Source organism: Macrotis lagotis, chromosome 1 (assembly GCF_037893015.1).
Source record: "Macrotis lagotis isolate mMagLag1 chromosome 1, bilby.v1.9.chrom.fasta, whole genome shotgun sequence".
Lineage (NCBI taxonomy): Eukaryota > Metazoa > Chordata > Mammalia > Peramelemorphia > Peramelidae > Macrotis > Macrotis lagotis.
In genome coordinates, this window is record NC_133658.1 from 833,344,430 (window position 1) to 833,360,931 (window position 16,502).

At 34.5% G+C, this 16,502-nt stretch overlaps 1 long non-coding RNA gene across 1 annotated transcript; it reads right to left on the reverse strand.

The window, feature by feature from the left end:
- Positions 1–427: 427 nt before the first annotated feature.
- On the reverse strand, positions 428–4,307 carry LOC141488942 (uncharacterized). The gene is made up of 2 exons (XR_012468855.1): positions 4,004–4,307; positions 428–652 (listed from the first exon to the last, which is right to left on the reverse strand). It is a non-coding gene; the product is annotated as an uncharacterized LOC141488942 (long non-coding RNA).
- Between the last annotated feature and the right edge of the window lie 12,195 nt (positions 4,308–16,502).

Genomic DNA, 16,502 nt, shown 5'->3' on the forward strand with positions numbered 1-16,502 from the left:
CTATGTTTTATTTTATGCATTTAAAAATGTTATTCTAAGAAAACAGTCAATAACCTTCACTAGACTACCCAAAGGATATTCTGACACCAAAAATGATAATGGCCTCAGTTCCTGATGATCTATAAGGTCTTCAATAGTCTATGATTCTCTATAAAATAACTTTTTATTTTGCCACATAATTCTGAATTTAAATCACTTTTCTTGAATATAGATTAAGATCCCAAATATTCCAGACAAAAAGCTAACAAAACCAAGTCCTGGAAAAATGAGTTGCTTTCATTAGAAGTTTTAAAATCCTTATGCTTGTTTAATTTATAGTTCAGAAGTATTGTTTCCTTGAGTGTTTCAGCAGTGTTTCCATTCTCTCAGCCTTTGTCCTCACAACAGCAAAGAGCTTCTTGGAAAAATAAAAAAGCACTGCATAAACTGATATTGGGAAAGTTTTTAATGACAATTTTTTTTATTTTTCAATCACATTTGATTATGTAGTGTGGGGTCTCTTCATCTTCCTGTTACTTCTATTACTTCCTTCTGTCCTTGGAAATGAAAAGGAAAAGACTGATCATCATGCACTCATACATCTGCAATTACAATGAATGTAACAATCAAGTCTTCAAATGGGAACCAGATATACAGGATGAAATCTTCCCACCTACATGAAAAAATTTTAGAAGAGAAAACATAAATAATTTTTAAAATCACTTAAAAGAATTCTCAGTGCTCATTAATATTCAAGATGGGCAAATTAAAACAATTTTGAGCTCTACCACTTCCCTCCCATCAGTGAAAATGGGAAAACAAACTTACATAAAAAGGGTATGTCTCAATCATAACAAGATGATCTAAGGCATTGATATTTTTTTCAGGTGAGATGCATCTTTAAGTGAAAGAATCAAAGATATAAAATAGGTATGAACAATTCCTAAATAACTTAGTTAATAATGTGTGCAAGATGTGAAGTGCTTTGAGCCACTTGATGAAATCAGTTGATAAAATGTGCTGGGATACATTTAAAGAATTATATACATTTCTGAAGCTCAGTTAATGTATTAAGAGGGCAGATCCCCTGAAATATTTGTGCCTGTACCAGGAGTGGGGTAGCAGAATAAGCCCTGAAGGAGTATCAAACTCCCCCCATCAATGACCATGTCATTGGAGAGAACAGACCAGTAACAAACAATTCATATTATTAGAATTTGAGAGAAAACAAACTAGACTCAGAAGAAAGGCACTTCCTTAGAGTGAAGAATAGTAGCTCAAGGCTACTCAAAAGGCATAGTCATCAGAGATACACTCCAGGAGAACTTAATGAGAATTCCCCAAAGAAAGAAAAAGATTTTCATCTAACCAGAAGTTGCATATTACCTCTTTGACATACCCTATTATTTCCTGACCTCTGAATAAACTTAGATGGGGGGGGTGATTTTGTACCAGTTGTTTTTACTATGCTACTTAAATAAATTAATTCTGGCTATCCAGATTCATCAAATAATAATCAACAGAAACACTGGGGTGGGGGGTGTTCTTGAGTGATAACATTAGAAGTTATAACCACTTAGAATTATAGCAAGGACTTTGAGGGCAGAGCTATCCTCCTGGGACACAGCCTTTTAGTCCAATATGAGTAGGGAGAATCATCCCAGATTCTGAATTACATTTTAAGTCAACAAAACTCAAAAAGACTGGTGGATGTTTGGATGTGTATATGTGTATGTGCTTGTATATATGTATATCTGTACATGGATTTCAAATTAAAAATCTTTGCCCCAAAAGTACATGAACTGTTTCATTTTTTTTTCCTCTGTAACCTCAGTGCTTGATGTTTGTCCTTGATTCTCAAAGAAGACCATGACATCAGGGAGGGGATCCCATGACCTGCACTTGAATTGGATTTGAGTGATGGAGTGCTGTGCTGAATCACCAGTTTCATTTCCTCCTTCACAGATATCTGGGTCCAGTGGCCAGATATGAATCTGGATGCCAGGAGATGGCCCTGGATGTGAGACAATTAATTTGTCCAAGGTCACACAGTCTGAAGTTGGATTTGAACTCAGGTCCTCCTGACTCCAAGGGTGGTGCTCTATCCAGCTCCTAGCTGTCCTTTAGAGTTAAAAATATTGGAGTTTAAAATATTCTTGTTTATCGATTTACTGATCATCCATGAAGGACTTTGTCCCTCTTATAAGGTAGGAACATCGCCATTAAGAAAAAGAGTATATGGCTACACAGAGAAAATTTCTGCACTCCAACCTTCTGGAATAGTATTAAGAATTTGAATGGCTTCCCAGAGGCAAAATAGAGAACTAAACCCCCAAAATGTCACTCTACATGAATAGCTCAGTTTTACAATAAAATCATTCTTTAATCTTGCTTTTATTAAACTTTTCCTCCCCTGTTACTTCCTTGGTCCCACTGTTCCCCTAGGGAAAAAAATGGGGATGAGGGAACTGTAATAATACATTTTTTCTCACAGGTCATAGGCACATGTGGATCACCACCATTAGGCCCAGACACAACCACCAGAGATTTGAGTGAAACACAGGATCAGAAAAGAACAAAAATTATACTTTGGAGTACAAATTTCCTGAAAACTCAGTGCAGAGAAGATTGCCAGCTCTAACACCATCCAATCACTTGAAGCTGCTGACAAGGCAACAGTATGAAAGGAAAACATTTCCACAGAAAATAAAATTCCAAACAATGTTTCCATTAGGGGTTGTTGCAATATTTCCTCCAACCTGTGCTCTTTTCAGAAGCAATTGCATTTCTATGAGCCAAAATCAAAAACTGCAGCTCCAAAGCTGAGCTCAATCATGTTTCAGCAGAAAAAAGAAATATATGGTTGTTTTTTTTAAGTACAGATTCTTTTAAAACCAAATGCAAACAAATGGACAGGTATCAAAGAAATACTGTGTGCTCAGGAAAGTCCAAAACACTTGACATACATTTTACAGTTCTCTAAAAAGTGGCATTTCTTTTCCCCAGAACATTAGGAATTACAGGCACACTGTACCTAGCATTGCTAAAATGGTCCCTTGAAAACTCAACTAGGTGAAATAGCACTGAAAAAGGTGACAGCAATTTTATAAAAAGGAAGGAATATTCCTAGGCAGTCAAAATTAAAACAATAAAAACTGAAAATTAGTATTTGTAACAACCTAATACTGTAATTGAGCAAGATTGGAAAGAGGTGGGGGAAGGGAGAGGGATTGGGATGCTGAATAATTAATATAGCCAAAGTATAATGATCTGGCATATTAAGTTACTAGAGGGACTTTTTATTCTCTCCATCAATCCCCTAACTTATGGCTTACAAGTTAGATGGAAATAATTTTTTCTCAGACAAACTTAAACCCTGTTTCTCAAAAGAAAAAGTTTATCCACAAGTAAAGCAAGCACAATCCATCTTCCCAGAAGAGCAAAATAATTGAATTATTGGTTAGAGTACCAGACCTGGAGTCAGGAAGATGCATTTTCCTGAGTTCAAATTTTGCTTTAAACACTTATTATCCTGTGTGACCTTGGGCAAGTCCCTTAATTCTATTTGCCTCAGTTCCTTATCTGTGAAAGGTGCTGGAGAAGGAAATAGCAAACCACTACAATATCTTTGCCAAGAAAACCCTAAATGGGGTCACTAAGGGACAGACATGACTGAAAAATGGCTGAACAACAACAAAAATAGGTTAAATTTTCCAGAAAGGAAAGTCTTTGTTTTTATTTCTATTCTCTTTACAATAAGGACAGAGAACGTCCTAATATGGCCTTCAGTCTAGTGCTGCCACAGCAATCACAGGTGGGACTCAAAATTCAATAAACACAGGAGTTTTTAAGGGATAAATTAATTAAATGTTTGACCAAATATAGCAGGCTAATGTTTTAAAAATCCAAATGACCCTTGGCAGAAAAAAAGGCTCTCCATACCTGTCTCAGGGGAGTGTGGGTGAGCTGGGGGAAGAGAGCAGAGAGCCAGAGCAGGGGCAATGGGATGAGGCCTGGGACTAACCTAAAGACAGCCACGGAAGCTTTAGCTGTGTGAGCAGCAGGCAGGAGAACTCCAGTGGAGCTGGAGGGAGAGTTCCAGCACAGCCACAGTGGGCAGAAGAGTTCCTAGTGCAGCTAGACATCAGTCTGGTCAGTTAGGCTGGTCTGAGAGACTAGGCCGGGGCCCCATATTTTCAGTGGAATTCCCATATTTCCAGTTGAGTCCCCCCCAGCCCTGTGGGAGAAAGGGACTCATCCCAGAATAAATAGAGCAACAATCACCCCATCCCCCAGACTCAGGTGTGGGCAGCAGATCTCTCTCAGTACTGAATGAGGATTAATGAGATTAACTATCTAGCCCAACAGCCCAGCCCACATTGTTCAAGAATAATCCAGACTTTGCAGCTCCCCTCACACCCCCAGGTCACAAAAACACCAGAGAAAGTGTCTAGCATCCCCTACTGGCCAGCCCACTTGGAGTTACTCAGTCCAGTGAACTAAGTCTCTAGAAATTTCAACACCAAAAGTCTGTGAATCAGTTCATCCCCCAACACCAGATCATAGGAAAATGAAAAAAAAATGAAAAAAGCTACCTTGAAGGCAAAGCTTGTAACTCAGAGAGAGCTAGAACTTCTGAGAAGAATATGAATTGGTCTCCATCCCAGAAAGACTTACTAGAAGAGATCAGAAAGGAGTTTAAAAATCAATTTGGGGAAGGGGGAAAGTACGCGGTGCAGTGGATGGAATCAGGATGACTTGAGCTCAAATCCGACCTCAGACACTTAATAATTGCCTAGCTGTGTGACCTTGGGCAAGTCACTTAATTCCATTGCCTTATATAAATAAAAAGAATGAATTGGAAAAATTGGAAAAAAGAAACTCAAGAGAAAACTAACACCCTGCAACAAGAAAATAAATCATTAGAAAATACAATTCAGCAAAAGGAAAACTCCTTCAAAAATAGAATTGACCATTTGGAAAAGGAGTTGCAAAAGGTAAATGAAGAAAATTCTTCTATTAAAAAAAAAGATTGGAATCTGTGGAAATTAATGACTTCATGGGACAGCAAGAATCTGTTAAAAACAAAAAATTGACGAAATGGTATACCTAAAGAATAGATCCAAGAGAGACAATTTAAGAATCACTGGGCTTCCTGAAAGTATTGAGGATTAAAGTGATGGAAAATCTGGATTTAGTGATGGAAAATTGCCCAAATATCATGGAATCAGAGGGGAAAAAATAGTTATTGAAAGAATACATTGATTCCCTCTTAAAAGGGATTCCCCCAAATGAAAACTCCAAGGAATATTTTGGCTAAATTCCAGAACTATCACATAAAGTAAAACATACTGCAAAGCAGTCAGAAAGAAACAATTGAGATACCAAGGAGGCACAGTAAGGATTACACAGGACCTGGCTGCATCAACATTAAGGGATCAAAAAGCCTAGAATATAATATTCTGAAGAGCAAGGGAGCTTGTAATGAAGCCAAGAATTCACTATCCAACAAAACTGAGCCTTCTCTTCCAGGGGAAAAGATGAACATTTAATGAAATAGGAGATTTCCAACTTTTCCTGATGAAAAGATCAGAGTTAAATAGAAAATTTGGACTTCAAACAGGAAACCCAAAAGATATGTGAAAAGGGAAAAAAGGAAAAGAAAAAACTGCTATACAATAAGATGAAACTGGCTCTATCACCACCTGGGAGAAAGATCCTCATAATTCTTGTGAATTGTAACTCTATTAGAGAGAATATACTTAGCCAGAAGTAATGGACACTCATGACTTGTCCATGACTCTGATAGAATGATTTAAAAGCAATATCTCCTTTAAAAGGGGGGACAGTAAAGAGATGGGAGGATGGAGGAGATTGAATGGGGTAAATCACATTAAATGAAGGACCTGTTGCAATAGAAGGGAAGAAGAGAGGAACTGAGAACTGCCTGAATCTTACTCTCATCAGATTTGGATCAAAGAAGGATTAACATACACACACCCAGTTAAGAAATTTATCTTATCTCTCAAGTATTAAAAGGGAAAGGGGCTGGGGGGGGGGGGGGTGGAGGGGAGGAACTAACAGAAAGAAAGGAAGGAAGAAGGGGAAAGGAGAAAGAAAATGAAGAGGGATTGGATATAAGTGGGCAAACACACTGAAGGAGCTGGTATTCAGAAGCAAAATAATGGGGAATATGGATAAGGTGAAAAAAAGGGGAAAATACAAAAAGAGGGAAGATAGCATGGAAGGCAATAAAGAGTGATTATAATTTTGAATGGGAATGGTGTGAACTCTCTCATAAAATCTAAGTAAATAGTAGAGTGAATTAAAAACCAGAATCCTACAATATACTGCTTACAAGAAACTCATTTGAAGTAGAGAGATACATATAGAGTAACGGTAAAAGATTGGAGCAGAATATGCTTTGCTTCATTCAAAGTGATAAAGGCAGGAGTGGGGGCATCTAGGTGGCACAGTGCATAAGCACCGGCCCTGGAGTCAGGAGTACCTGGGTTCAAATCTGGTCTCAGACACTTAATAATTACCTAGCTGTGTGGCCTTGGGCAAGCCACTTAACCCCTTGCCTTGCAAAAAACCTAAAATAAAAAGGCAGGAGTAGCAATTCTTATCTCAAACAAAGCAGCTGCAAAAATAGATCTCATTAATAAGAGATAAGGAAGGAAACTATATCCACCTAAAAAATATAATAGACAATGAAGCAATTTCTTTTTTTAAAAAAAAATATTTATTTATTTTTGAATTTTACAACTTTTCCCCTAATCACACTTCCCTCCCCCCACCCCCCACAGAAGGCAGTCTGTTAATCTTTACATTGTTTCCATGCTATACACTGATCTAAGTTGAAAGTGTGGAGAGAGAGAAATCATATCCTTAAGGGAAAAAAATAAAATATAAGAGATAGCAAAATTACGTAATAAGAAAAAGGTTTTTTTTAATTGAAGGTCTTTGGTCTTTGTTCAAACTCCACAATTCTTTCTCTGGATACATATGGTATTTTCCATTACAGATACCCCAAAATTGTCCCTGATTGTTGCACTGATGGAATGAGCAAATCCATTAAGATTGATCATCAACCCCATGTTGCTGTTAGAGTGCACAATATTCCTCTGGTTCTGTTTATCTTGCTCAGCATCAGTTCATGTAAATCCTTCCAGGCTTCCCTGAATTCCCATCCCTCCTGGTTTCTAATAGAACAATAGTGTTCCATAACGAACATATACAAAAATTTATTCAGCCATTTCCCCAATTAATGGATATTCACTCAATTTCCAATTTTTTTGCTACCACAAAGAGAGTTGCTATGAATATTTTTGTACAAGTGATGTTTTTACACATTTTCACAATCTCTTCAGGTTATAGATCCAGTAGAGGTATTGCTGGATCAAAGAGTATGCTCATCTTTATTACCCTTTGAGTATAATTCCAGATTGCTCTTCAGAAAGACTGAATGAGTTCACAGCTCCACCAACAATGCATTAGTGTTCTACATCCCTTCCAACACTGATCATTGTCTAGTCTGAGAGATGTGAGGTGGTACCTCAGAGTTGCTTTAATTTGCATTTCTCTAATAAGTAATGATTTAGAACAATTTTTCATATGACTATGAATCACTGTGATTTCCTCATCTGTAAATTGTCTCCACATATCCTTTGACCATTTGTCAGTTGGGGAATGGCTTGCTTTTTTTATAAATTTGACTCAGTTCTCTATATATTTTAGAAATGAGAGCTTTGTCAGGAATACTAATTGTAAAAGTTGTTTCCCAATTTAATACATTTCTTTTGATCTTCATTACAGTGGTTTTGTCTGTGCAAAAGCTTTTTAATTTAATGTAATCAAAATTATCTAGTTTGTTTTTAATGATGTTCTCCATCTCTTCCTTCATCATAAATTGCTGACAATGAAGCAATTTCAGTACTAGATATGTAGGCACCAAGTGGTATAGCATGCAGTTTCTTAGAGAAGTTGAATGAGTTACAGGAAGACATAGACAGCAAAACTCTATTGGTGGGAGACCTCAACCTCCTTCTCTCAGATTTAGACAAATCTCAGATTTAGACAAACTATAAAATAAACAAGAAGGAAGTTAAGGAGGTAAATAGAATGTTAGAAAACTTAGACATGATTGACCTTTGGAGAAAACTGAATGGGGAGAGAAAGAATGTACTTTTTTTCTGCATTACATGGCACTTACACAAAAACTGACCATGTACTAGGGCATAAAAACCTTATAATCAAATGCAGAAAGTCAGAAATAGTGAATAGTTCCTTCTCAGATCATAATGCAATAAAAATCATGTGCAATAATGGGCCATGGAAAGACAGACCCAGAACTAATTGGAAACTAAATAACCTCATTTTAAAAAATGAGTGGATCAAACAACAAATCATAGGTAGAATTAATGATTTTATCCTAGATAATGACAATAAAGAGACACATGACAAAACTTATGGGATACAGTCAAGGCAGTTATTAGAGGAAATATATCTTTAAATGTTTATATGAATAAATTAGAAAAAGAGGAAAGCAATTAACCAAACATGTGACTAAAAGATTAGAGAAAGAACAAATTAAAAAGTCCCAATTAAGTACCAAATTAGAAATTCTAAAAATTAAGAGAAATTAATAAATTCAAAAGCAAGAAAACTATTGAACTAATAAATAAAACTAAGAGTTGGTTTTATGAAAAAAACAATAAAATTGATAAAACTTTGATTAATTTAATTTTAAAAAGAAAGAAGAATGAGAAGGAAATTAAAGTGATAACTTGAAATTATTTTGCCCAAATGTATGCCAATAAATTTTATAATCTAAGTGAAATGTATGAATATTTACAAAACTATAACTTGTCCAGGTTAAATGAAGAGGAAATTAAAAACCTAAATAACCCTATCTCAGAAAAAGAAAGTCAACAAGCCATCATTGAATTCCATAACAAAAAATCTCCAGGGCCAGATGGATTCACAAGTGAATTCTATCAAACATTTAAGGAACAATTGGTTCCAATTCTATACAAACTCTTTGGAAAAATATATGAAGAAGGAACTCTGCCTAACTTCTTCTAAGATACCAATATGGTGCTGCTACATAAATTAGGAAGAGTCAAAAAAGAGAAAGAAAATTATAGAACAATTTCCCTAATGAATATGTATGCAAAAGTCTTAAATAAAATCTTAACAAAAAGATAACCGCAAGTTATCACTAGGATAATACACTATGACCAAGTAGGATTTATCCCAGGAATACAGGGTTGGTTCAATATTAGGAAAACTGCTAGTACAATTGACTGTATCAATAACAAACCCATCAGAAATCATATGATTATCTCAATAGATGCTGAAAAAGTCTTTGACAAAATACAGCATTCCTACTAAAAACACTAGAGAGTATAGGAATAAATGGAGTGTTCCTTAGAATGATAAGCAATATCTATCTGAAACCATCAATAATCATTGTATATAATGGGGATAGGCTAGAAGCATTCCCAGTAAGATCAGGGGTGAAAGGAGGATGTCCATTATCACTACTACTATTCAAAATTGTATTAGAAATGCTAGCTTCAGCAATAAGCAAAGAAAAACAAATTGAAGGAATTAGAATTGGGAAGGAAGAAACAAAGCTCTCACACTTTTGCAGATGACATGATGGTATACCCAGAGAATCCTACAAAAATCATCTAAAAAAATACTCGAAACAATTAGCAACTTTAACAAAGTCACAGAATATAAAATAAACTGACATAAATCTTCAACATTTAGATAGATAGATATTCTATATATAGATATATAGCAGCAAGTGCTAGAAAGAGAAATCCCATTTAAAGTAACTTCAGACAATGTAAAATACTTGGGAGTCTACCTGCCAAGGCATACTCAGAAGCTCTATGAAAACAACTATAAAACACTTTTCATGCAAAGAAAATCAAATTTAAATAACTGGGCAAACATCAACTACTCCTGGATAGGCCAAGCTAATATAATAAAAATGACAATTCTACCAAAATTAAACTATTTATTTAGTGCCTTACCAGTCAAACTTCAAAAAAATTACTTTAATGAGCTAGAAAAAAAATTATAACTAAATTCATATGGAGAAACAAAAAGTCAAGAATATCAAGGGATTTAATGAAAAGTGCAAGGAAAGGTGGTTTAGCCTTACCAGATCTAAAATTATATTATAAAGCATCAGTCATCAAAACTGTCTGGTACTGGCTAAGAAATAAAAATGGTGGATCGATGGAATAGACTAGGTGCAAAAGAGACAGCAGGAAATTCTTATAGTAGTATGATGTTTGATAAACCCAAAGAGCCCTGCTTCCGGGTTAAGAACTTCCTTCGATAAAAATTTTTTGGGAAAATTGGAAGTTAGTATGGCATAAATTTGGATTAGACCAAAATTTCATAAAAGACAAGATTGAAGAATAGTGTACCTGTCAGATCTATGGAAAGGGAAACAGTTTATGACCAAAGAAGAGATGGAGAACAGCATTAAAAATAAAATAGATAATTTCGATTACATAAAATCAAAAAGCTTTTGCACAAACAAAACCACTGAAATCAAAAGTAATATAATAAATTGGGAAACAAGTTTTACAACTAGTATTTCTGACAAAGGACTCATTTCCAAAATATATAGAGAACTGAGTCAAATTTATAAAAAAAAAAAAGCCATTCCCCAAATGACAAATGGTCAAAGGATATACAAAGGCAATTTAGAGATGAGGAAATCAAAGCTATCCATAGTCATATGAAAAATTCCTCCAAATCATTGCTCCAAAAGCAAATTAAAACATCTCTGAGGTACCACCTCACACCTCTCAAATTGGCTAATATGACCAGAAAGGACAATGATCAATGTTGGAAGGAATATGGGAAATCTGGGACACTAATACATTGTTGGTGGAGTTGTGAACTGATTCACCCTTTCTGGAGAGTAATTTGGAATTATGTCCAAAGGACAATAAAAATGAGCAAACTCTTTGACCCAGCAATACCTCTACTGGATCCATACCCATAGCAGCTATTTGTGGTAGCAAAGAATTGGAAATTGAGTAAATGCCCATCAATTGGGGAATGGCTGAACAAATTGTGGTATATGTATGTTATGGAACACTATTGTTCTATTAGAAACCAGGAGGGATGGGAATTCAGAGAAGCCTGGAGGGATTTGCTTGAACTGATGCTGAGCAAGATGAGCAGAACCAGAAGAACATTGTACACCCTAACAGCAACATGGAGGTGATAATCAACCTTAATGGACTTGCTCACACCATCAGTGCAATAATCATGTACAGTTTTAGGGAATCTATGATGGAGAATGCCATCTGGATCCAGAAAAAGACCTGTGGAGTTTAAACATAGACCAAAGACTATTACCTTCAATTAAAAAAAAAAAAGTTGTCTTATGTGCTACATAATTTTCCTATCTCTCTAATATTTTATTTTTTCCTCAAGGACATGATTTTTCTCTCAACACATTCAATTTTGATCAGTGTATAGCTGGGAAACAATGTAAAAATTATCAGATTGCTTTCTTGTGGGGTTGGGGGGAGGGAAGTAAAGGTGGGAGAAAAAAATTGTAAGATTCAAAACCTTACCAAAAAAGTGATAGGTAGAAGTTACTATTGTATATAATTGGAAAACAAATTGTATGTATGTATATGTATATATATATATATATATATATATATATGTATATATGTATATATATATAATTGAAAAACAAATAAAAATACTTCATAAATACTTCATAAATAAAAATTACTTCATTTTGCCTCCATCTAAGGAATCATCAACATTTGACTCTTCTCTGTAAGACTTAATTCCCTTGCATGCATTAAAGCTAATAATATCATATATATTGGATACATTTTATTTTATCCCGTACATACACATTCAAGTAAATCTCTTTGAGGACTCTAATCTCCCCTTCACATCTCTAGGTTCTATATAGCTCATTTTACCAGAGAAAGGATAAATTTAGGTTAATAACTCATTGTATATTATTTCTACTGTATGAATTTTTCTTGTCTTTTGGCTAGAGATGGTGAGGTCATCAGGTCTCTTTCAAGATTCAACCAAAACTGACCGATTTTGTCTCCTGCCTCTCATCAAAGTTCACATCCATTTCCTCTTTCACTTTTTTCAATAATAATGACAACATTTATTTATATAATACTATAGAATTTGTGAAACCAATATGCATATTTAAATGCTTTACAAATTATCAATCTACATTATCACATTTTGTCCTCAAAACAACCCTGGGAAGAAGATGCTGTTATCTCCTTTTTGTTGAAGAGAAAATGAGACCCAGAGAGACCAGGAAATTTGCTCAGGGTAATACAACTAGTAAATGTCAAAGATTCGATTTGAATCTAGATTATTCTGTACTCTAGCACTTTATCCACTGTTCTATCTTCTATATTATGAAGTATCTACCACTTTCCAAGTAAGTCTCCATCATGTACCAGTCCTCAGGTACATGTGACTCTCTGAAGAGGCTAAGTGCTGTACCCACTTTAAGTTCAGTCCTCTCTGGAACTTTTCATTTCCTGTCCCTTAGGAGACCCCATAGTGTATGACATCTTTGCCTTTCAACTCTTCTTACTGCTGTTAATATGCAATGTGAAATGCAGGAGACTATGCCTCAGGTTCATGAGAGAAAAAATTTTCTATTGCTACTTTTCTTAATTAGTACTATACTTAGAATGTATTACTTCTCTCATACCTTCCAAGTGAATGATAAACTATATTCCTAATGGCCAAAGAAAATAAAAAATAGAAAAATACCCAAAGTAATTTATTTTCCTCTCGATACCTACATGTCATTGGTCTATATGTTTTGCTTTACATTTAATGACTATTTCTGTATTTTGCTTGGCTGAGGAGAAATTCAGATTTTACTTTGCACAAAGCTATCAATTGTTATATAATCATGTCTAATTCTGCCAAAGTTTTCATCTATTGGAGAAAGTAACAGTTCAAACTTACCTTAGGACCACAAGAATTATCAAGATCAAATCTCTGAAGATTTTTAGTACAGCACAATGAACTCTGTAACCAGATTGAAAGAATTTCTAACAATCTCTAATGCAAGTTTAAACTATCCTTAAAGTTGGAAACCCTGAAAGCATTTTTCAGAGGAGGGATACTATAATACTATACCTCAGATCTAAAAAGGAAAGATAGTTTTCAAGTACTGAGTAATGAATTAAGAAAAGAGTCAAACAAACCAAGAAATTCCTAGAAATTCCTAAAGTATTTTCATATATTAAGTGCTAAGTTTATATTACAAATAAAGATGAGAAATATTAAAAGACTGACCAGATTTTCATATAATAAAGTAAAATTTAAAAAAAAAAAGAAATTCATCTATGACTGTTTATCATAAAACCTTAAGAGAAAGAACATTCATTGTAAGAGAGTTTTAGGGACTTTATGGAAAATGGAATACTCTTTTTTACTGTTAGGAAAAAAGTATGTAATGACTATCTTAGAAATTGTCAGTGTCCTGACAATACTCTGATAGAAAAGCAATAGAAGGTCATAAGATCTGACGTGTCAAATTTAATGCATTAGTAAGTGCTTATTTTGCTTTTTACAAATTTTTTACCCAAAGGCAAAACAAAAAATAAAGGGAAATCAGGGCAGATGAATGCCATATAGAGGCTGAAAAACTCTTACACTTCTAGAAAAAAGTCTCTATTGCTAATATGAGACTCCTACTGGGAAATACTCAAGAAATGAATCATTCTTCCAAAGAGCTCAATTTCCTTGTGTAAGGAGTAGCAAAGTGAGGTTGGTAAGGAAAGGAATCATAGCCCAGAACAATTACAGCTATAAGGAGTCAGTTAATGAGAAGATATAAACAGGAAGTAAGAAAGGGACATCATAGGCTTGATCTATTTGTACTGACAGCATTATTGAACAATTATGTCATGAAATAAGGTAACAAGTTTGAATATAGACCTTCATTTGGTTGATTCTTGCCACCTCCAAATGAGTCCAGCTTTATGATTCTTTAGGAAAACCAATCAATAATAAAGACTGTGAAGGAACCTTTGAACATCCTCTTGTGATTGTATCTGAAAAAAGACTGAATGTCAAAAGACTTACCTAAAACAAAATCACATATGCATAAAGCAGCATCACAATATACACTATGATAGCTAAGGCATGGAGGGTAAAAAGGAATTGCCTAATTAGAACCTTAAATACCACATACACAGTGACTACAAGAATAGAATGGAAAGAACAAAAAAAAAGAAACTATGTGATGCATCTTTATATGCATGGCAGGAAAAGAACTAAGAAAATATACCTCCTTCCCATTATAGCAGATGCAGAGAAGTAAAGAGAAGGGATATTTCATACATTATTATGCATATTTTGTATGTTTGGGGAGTTTTACAAACTGCATTTTTCTCTTTTATTAATCTTTGTTCCAAGGGATTTCTCTTTTTCTCTCATATTCACAAACAAAATGTGATGTAAAAATTAAGACTATCAATAAAAAATAAAATTATTTTTAATTTTCTATCTTTATATCTACAAAAACTTTCCTCATTTCTTCTTGTCACTATTTCTAACAAAGAAGTATAGCAATGAGAAGACACTATTGATCCCACAAGAGCTTAAGTACTGGACCACTCTTTCTTCTGTATACAAGTATACAATTTGGACTAAGCTTAGTTTTGGTCTAATTAGGGGAATTGGGCTCCCCTTTTTCATACTATTCATTTCATTAAGTCCTCTTACCCAGTACCCATAGGTTTGGGGATAGAGGAAAAAATTAAATTTTAAGCTATGGTTTATGTCTAGGAAAAATACAGTTTGTAAAATCCCTAAACATATCAAATGTGTCTGATGGTGCCTATTTTTAACATTCATTTTTTAAAATTTAATTTAAATTTTCTCCTTTCCTCTAGCCCCTCTCCCACATATTGAAAAAAGGTAACCAATATGATATCCATTATATATATGTGGAGTCATGTAAAAATTTCTTTATTAACCATGTTGCAAAAATAAAGAACAAAATAAGAAAAATATTGTGGAAAAATGCTTCAATTTGTAATTAGAGTTCATTTATTATTCTACCAGCTGATTGTAAGTACAGTTCTAAATTAAGTTATATAATCCTATTTAGTTCATTGGGTTTATGTGAACTTATGAGTATCCTGTATTTGGCATTCCTTTTATGTATAGAAATCAGTTACTAGTCCTATACTTGGCTCAGGTTATGCAGAGTGCCTCTTTTCTCCTTAGAGGTAGAGCTAGAGCTACATGGCTACCATCCAGAGACTCAAAGTGAGGAGAATACCTTTGTATCAGAAGCGGTCTCTCCTTCATCGTTGTCTCTGTCATGAGTAGTAGACTGACAGAAGGATGACCAAGAGAGATTCAGGACCTACCCCATCTTATCAAAATGCAACATCTTTTCAGTAATGAATAACCTACATGAGCAAGGAGTTTGTCATATGTCCAAACTCTGAACTACATATGTGATCATCAGGAATCAGAAAGAGCAACCCTAAACACATTCTCCTTATATTCCTAAAAAAAAAAAAAAAAAAAAAAAAACTACAGAAAAATAAAGTGGGCTTATACTAGAACCTCAAAAATATCTCTTTTCCCTGTTATTAGAGCCACCAAATAGAGAATGGCTGGGGCTTTAAAATATTCTTTCCTTTCTAAATAGAAAGTAATCTAGGTAACTCACAGAATCAAGGGATTAACAACTTTAAAAAAATGAGGAATTGAAACAAATCTCTAGAACAATTCAAGTAAAAAAAAAGTTTGTTCTTGTATTTCATTCTCTACTTCTATCTGAATTATGGAAATACATTTAAAGTCTTCCACAGCCCAAGTAATTTGTAGTATCTTTTAAAAAAATAACAAAACTTGTTTTCTTTCTTTTTTCATTCCCTTATTGTTTTAGATTAAACCTCTTGTTAGTGAGAGTGAACATTTAAAACAGCTGTATTGAATATTTCCTGTTTCCCCCTTGAAAGCAGGAGAAAAGTTAAATGGGGAAATTAAGTAGTAGCACCAGATTTAGATTCCATAAACTTCTACTACATTACCTAAAATAGTGACACTGCCCCTAGGTTGGTCCCATCACACAAGGATTCACTAGGGAGGAAGTAAAACAGGCCAAGTGACTGAATCCTACAGAGACCAAACCCAGAGACCTTTTGTTCCAAAAAAAAGGAAAACACTTATAACAAAAACAAAAACTAGAATCTCCCATCCAATCTAAGAATGAAACCATTTCCTTGTCTGGAATAAACTGTGGTACACTATGGTACGCTGAAAGTCAGTTGTTAAGTCTAGAGTGATCTTGCCAGGCCAGATTTAAATGTTAATCCTTTATTCTAAGAAGACCTCAATTTCAGAATACTCATATTCAGCCATGTCACCCTCATGGCAAAAGATAGCTAAGGAGCAAAGTGGATAGGGTATTAATCCTGGATTTAAATCTCATCTCAATACTAATTATG